We start from the raw sequence: 6,000 nt of genomic DNA, 5'->3' as shown, positions 1-6,000 counted from the left end.
CGATCGGCATAAAAGCAAAAGCGTTTCTCTCGACACAGAACGCTACAGATCGAAAACAAACGACGAAAAGCTGAAAAGTCAGTACACCTATTTCGCTAATATATGCAAAGGGGCCGGCATGTTCTGGCCTAACAAAAGCACAAAATGTGACGATGCGAAAAATAGCGAAAAGGAAATAAAGCACGTTCTTTATTAGCTTCGAAAAAATAATCGAAGAATACAAGGTTTACAACCCGATACAATTCATTTTACAAGTAAATTACATTTTCACCCCAGTAATCATTATCCCTCCCTAAGGAATGGTTGGACGAACTAGGTTCGTCATCACTACTAATATCATACACAACCTTAAGAGGAGTAGGGGGCGAAACACAGACTAAACTGTAACGACGCTGAGAGATCGATTCCTGGCGTTTAGTCTTCTGATGGTTTCGCCAAAAGCGAGCCATATCTTCCAAACGTCTTGAGTGAACAAGATCGTAATCTTCTAAGGTTCGCCCGGGGTGCGCACGTAGCCAGCTGGCAACCTTGATAACCTTATAGCTGCGACCGTTTATCTCCATTTCGCGATAAACAGGCCGAAATGGATATCGCGTCTTCGGCAGCCCCTTCAATGCCACAAATTTCTCGTTTTGACTTTGCCAGCTCCCAAAAGGGGGCCGAATGCATGATTTTCGGCGGACCCCCTAGTAGACAGTGCAGAAAAGGCAAAACACATCTTGCATGGTAAGAGTAGGCGAAAGAAGGGGAAGGTATGGCATAATGTGAAACGAGTAAAATAAAAATATGCCAAAAAAGCATACCAAAAAGCCTTTTTTAAGGTTCGCCACATCTAGCGAACACCAAAAGAAAACTATGAAAATCTAAGAGAAGGGCGGAGGGCCTTACACCTCTTGGTGGTTCTGGGCATCGCCTCCACCCCCTCCGGCCGTCGCGCCTTCCTCTAAACAAAGGTCCGCCGCCTCTGCTTTCGCCAGCTGCTCCAAAAGGCGCGCCTTAGCGGCGGAGCTGCCGTCCTTCTGCCAAAATTGTTTTCGCCACGCACGAAGTGCAGGCGAAATGTCTTGCGCACTGATTTCCCAATCCCCCTTCGTGTACTTAGGGAACTCGGCGATGTGCTCGCAGCCGAACTGCTGCAGGAGGCCCATGGTAAAGGCCGCTGACACGCGCGCACAGCAGTCGCCGTACGCGGTGGCGCAGTCCGAAACCGATCCACCGGCCTGCTGGGTCTACTCCGAGAAGTCGAAGGCTGAGGCATCCTCGGTAGGGACCCCGCGCACCTTCGCGCCCATGTCGGTAAGGGCGAGGCGGAGTGTTTGGCAAGCCGTTCTCGCAGATTCGGTGGTCTTCGCCATCTCCCGCGAAAACCGCCGCGACTCCTCCGCGGCGCTCGCTTCGGCCCTGCTAGCCTTCTGGCGAAGAGACTGCATCTTCGGCTCAGTAAGGTTGCTCGACGACCGAAACATCGCCGATCATCCTGCGGGCTTCGGCTTCGGCCTGGTCAAAGGGTCAACACTGTAAAAGAAGAGTGTGAAGCTATGTCAAAAGTCAAATAAGGCGAAATAACAAAGCACAGCAGTATATAGCAAAAGAACAGTCTTACTGTTCGCCCCCTTAGGAAGTATCAGGTTCGGCAAACCGTTGACCTCTTCGCCTTGTTCAACCGCGACTTGCCATGACTGGGAGATGGGAAAAATGCGAAGCATACAAAATTCCTCCACCAAGTCACGGTAGCTAAGGCGGGAGCAAACCTTCCGCAGTAGAACGAACCGCGCCTCCATGGTGCCGTCCACAGCAATCTTGGGTCTCCGGTTCGGCGCAATCGCCCTGCGCCGGCACCGGAGGGCTTTCGCCAATTCAGAACCAGCCTAGAAGGGGATGGTGTGGTAGAACCACCTCGCCATCCAATGGCGATCCCACTTCGACATGGCAGCGTTCATCGGCCAGAGATCGGACCGCTCGGGGCGAACGTTGAAGTTCACGCTCCCGAACACTGTTTTTTTCGTTCCAGCCGGGGTAATCACCGTCTTCGAGTTCACGGTGGCGAAAAATATGGCGCCAAAGAGCTCGGCGTTAGGCTCAAACCCGGAAGTCCGGCACGCCCAGTCGAAGATAGCAATCCGAACAAGCGCCGACGGGCTCAGCTGCGGAAGTTCTACCTAGAAGAGGCGAAGGATTTCCGGCAACAACACGTTGCAGGGAAACCGTAGCCCTGCCTCAAAAAATACGGCGAACACCACTGTCTGATTGTCGACAGGTTTCGGCACCACGGTTTTCCCTGGGGCGAAAGCCTGCCCCTTAACCAACGCTCCGGAGCTGACCAGCTTCGCCAGCTCGACGTCGTCTACAAGAGAGACCCCCAGAAAGGCGGTGCTGTTGTCATCGACTCGGCCGGGATCTGGCCCTTTCGCCGAAGTAGGATTTGGCTTACGTGGGGCCATGGTGAACGGTCCGTTTGCGGTGGCGAAAAAAGAGATTCGACGAAACGCCTGAGGGGTCGAAAGATGCTGTGAAAGGAAGAGACGAAGGAAGAGAGCGCGCACGGTAAAATGGCAAGTGGGGCGGTGAAAAGGAAAGAGCAGCAGGAATATATAGCCCACCCAGGCGGCCGTTCGCCTACCCACCAGTAATAAAGCACCACGTGTCGCAAGGGTAGGCGAAACGGTAAATTCCTATCGACCGAGCGGCACAGTGAAAAGCCCACGATATAAAGGCCCAATACTGTTCCATTCGACCCAGGAAAAAATAATATATATAACCATCAATCGCAGGAGGCGCAGCGCGGCAAATTAATACCAGCCGCACAAATAACAAACTTCATTTGTAGGAATAATGTAGGTTTCGGCAGGAGCATCGGTCGAAAGGGGCCGCCGCATACCATACCACATGGTTTGCACGGTCTCGGCCGAAGCTCCAATTTCACCCTTGCCCGTGAGGGGCTTGTTGGCGGATGGCATGAGGCCCTTCAACCAAACCTGCCGAAACCCATGGCGAAGGCTATGGAGCAAGAACGGCGCAAGGTGAAGAGTAGCGCCAGGCCAGAGGCGTCTCAGGCGAAAGGTGCAAGGCGAAGACTGTCTGCCGAAGGAGGATGACTTCGCCTTAACAAGTTCGCCCCTGCGAGGGCCGAGGAAGCCTTTCCGGCCCATCAGGCCGGCGATCGCCAGACGGCCCATCAGGGGCCCATGAGCCCCTATAACATTATGTACCCCTGTAAATGTCCCTTTTGTAAGGGTAATCATGTAAATTCCCCTGTACAACCTAAACCCTGGTAGTAAGAACCTGTAATGGGGCTATAAATAGTCCCCTAGGGCCATGTAATGGGGGGATCCCAAGTGAAATTCAAATTTTAGTACACTTTATTTTTCCAACCACTGTTGAGTAACCACGTCTTTTGACATATGCAGTTATCGTTTCGACAACAGACATATCTACTAGATGGTCTAATGCGTGTCTTCTATCGACATGAAACCATGCCTTTGCTAACGAAATATCTCAAATTGTTGATTGCTATCAAGTTGATCCAGAACCTAACTCTGACTAGTGTGGCAGCATTATTTGGTCACGCTGGTTTGGCTAGAGTGGTAGCGCTATTTGGCCACATCACCCTCGCCGACGTGGCAGGATAAAACTGTTACACCCGTTATGTGTGGAGTGTCAATGTTGTTTTGTCACGCAAGACGGACTGGTGTGGCTAAAAGGTTCAGATTTTATAAATAAGTTTTGGAATGGTTTATTTTTAAAATTAAAAAAAATAAAAGGTTCAAAAAAATAAAAAAAAAATCTAGCATGTCCTATGCCTTCTTTTTTTTTTGAGGTGAACCTCAAAAGAGGACAGGGAGTTCTTGTTTTTATTTAAGAAGAAGAGAGGTGGCCCAGTTTTTAGGGAAAACCGGGCCCGAAAACCTCACAAGTGCGCGGTTAATTGAGGGAAACCGGCCAAAGACCCACACGAGGAACAGAACAGGACACATGCAGCAGCACTACTAAAGTTCGAAACAAAAGTCATCGTTGCCAAGCTCAGAGGAGCAGCTCCGACTTCTTAAGAACAAACTACGAACTAGGCGACCACAAAGACAACGTAGGGCAGGGTCTTCTAGACGAAGCCTCCAAGGAGAAGCGTCGGAGACGCAAACAACGTCCGTCCGAGAATCGGAACAAAGTTTTCACCTGAAGAAAAGGAGAGCAAGCGACAACGCCTTCAGGAAGGGAATGGTGCCCATAGGCGTCGACGTTATCAGCCGTAGTCCAAGACCAAGTAGGGCTTTCACCCGTGCTCTCGCTCCCTGACAACCACGAAACCAAGGCCGCCACAATGCTTCACAACCCTTAGACGCTTCCAAGGACGAGATAAGGGGGTTATCATTGCCGAGCTTGCCACCGCAAGCAGCTCCGACTCCACCCTAGCTCAACCACATGGTTGCGCCACAAGAGCTTCGAGCACCACACACCTCACTGCTGCAAGGACTTTGAAGGCACTGACAGAGTGGACGGTCTCCCGATCTTCACCAAGCAGAACCTTCCAACCAAACCTGTGTCTCTCTCCTTAACATGGGGCACCCCACGACTGGAGTAGGCCAGTCTAAGAAGGGAAGGGGCTCCAATGGACAGGAGGAGGGAACAACAGCCAGTTGGGAGGAACCCTCGCCGTTGACCAGGACAATGACCACACTGCTGATCATCGTGTCCCACGGCTTTCCAACAAGCAGAACTGCAGCAAACGATCGGCCTCTCCAAGCGGCGACTCCACCTAACGGCACCTGCTGCGCCTCTCCGGCCATCTTCTTTTTCAGCCTCTCCGCCGGCCACCTCTACTAGCACCTTCTGCCTGCCTCCCCCAACTCCACTGGCCTCCCCCAACTCCTTATGGCCGGCCTCCTCCCTCCGGGCATGGAGGCGACCAGATTCGGCATAGGCCGGATTGACCGCCTCCTCCACCTGCCGGCTGCCAGCTTCTCCCAACAGCCGGCCAACTCCACCACCACGCCTCCTCCAACTCCACTCCCGCTGGCCTTCCCCTTCTGGATCCAAGGTGGAGGCGGCCAGATCCGAAACCGGTTGACCGCCCCCTCCATATCTGGCCACACCCACACCGCCACACGCCGATTACAACTCGCCACTGCCAACTCTTCTCACCGCCTCCTCCCCGCCGCTGTCGCTGGAGCAGCTCGCCGCCGGGACGCCGCAGCCGCCGCTAGGACGTCGTCCCTCATCCCCCGCGCAGAAGAGGACTCGTCGCTTCACGGCTGCCTACCCCGTCGCCGCCGTCCTTGCTCGCCGAGCCGTGGCTCGGCCCCGCTTGCTCTAGCGGTGGCGAGGTGGAGGATGGAGGGGGGAAAGTGGCGGCGGCTAGGGTTTTTTCCGCCCGCCCGGTCGCCCGCGATGGGAGCGACGCGAGCGGGGAAAGACGAATTGTCCTATGCCTTCTCTTTCTCTGTTTGATGTCGTTCTATTTTTTTTGTTAATACATATATATACCTTGATTTACGTGCAAATCGACTAGTAAGAAAGAAAAAGCCAGTCACTCGATAATTAAGGCTTTCTTTGGCAAAACTCTAAATCTCATATCACGATAGATTTAAAGTTTATACGTTAAATTATAGTGGTTGAAAATTTAAAATTTTATTAAAATGGTAACAAAATAATTTATCTAAATGCTATCAACGTTATCACGAATCTAAAATCTATAGAATTGCGGTGTTAGAAATATCCAGGTTTAAAAATTTTGGATGTAAAGTTTGCCAAAGATGACCTAAATAGCTTCTTTATATTTATCGAGGAGTGTACGTTCCGCACATGCCAAACCTCTTTGCAAATATTTAACCTGATAATCTCGCTGCATGCACGCTGCAACTTGCATGCGACGATGGTGTTTGAGATATATTAAGATAAAAATAAAGTTAGCACATGTAAAACAAGAAAGCCACTAGCGCATGATGATCAAATGAGGTATAATTATTTTAAACTCTAAAATTGAATTTATCTAATATTTTTAAAAAG

This window comes from Oryza sativa, chromosome 5 (assembly GCF_034140825.1).
Source record: "Oryza sativa Japonica Group chromosome 5, ASM3414082v1".
In the NCBI taxonomy this organism is placed as follows: domain Eukaryota; kingdom Viridiplantae; phylum Streptophyta; class Magnoliopsida; order Poales; family Poaceae; genus Oryza; species Oryza sativa.
Note: the sequence above shows the minus strand (reverse complement) of the source record.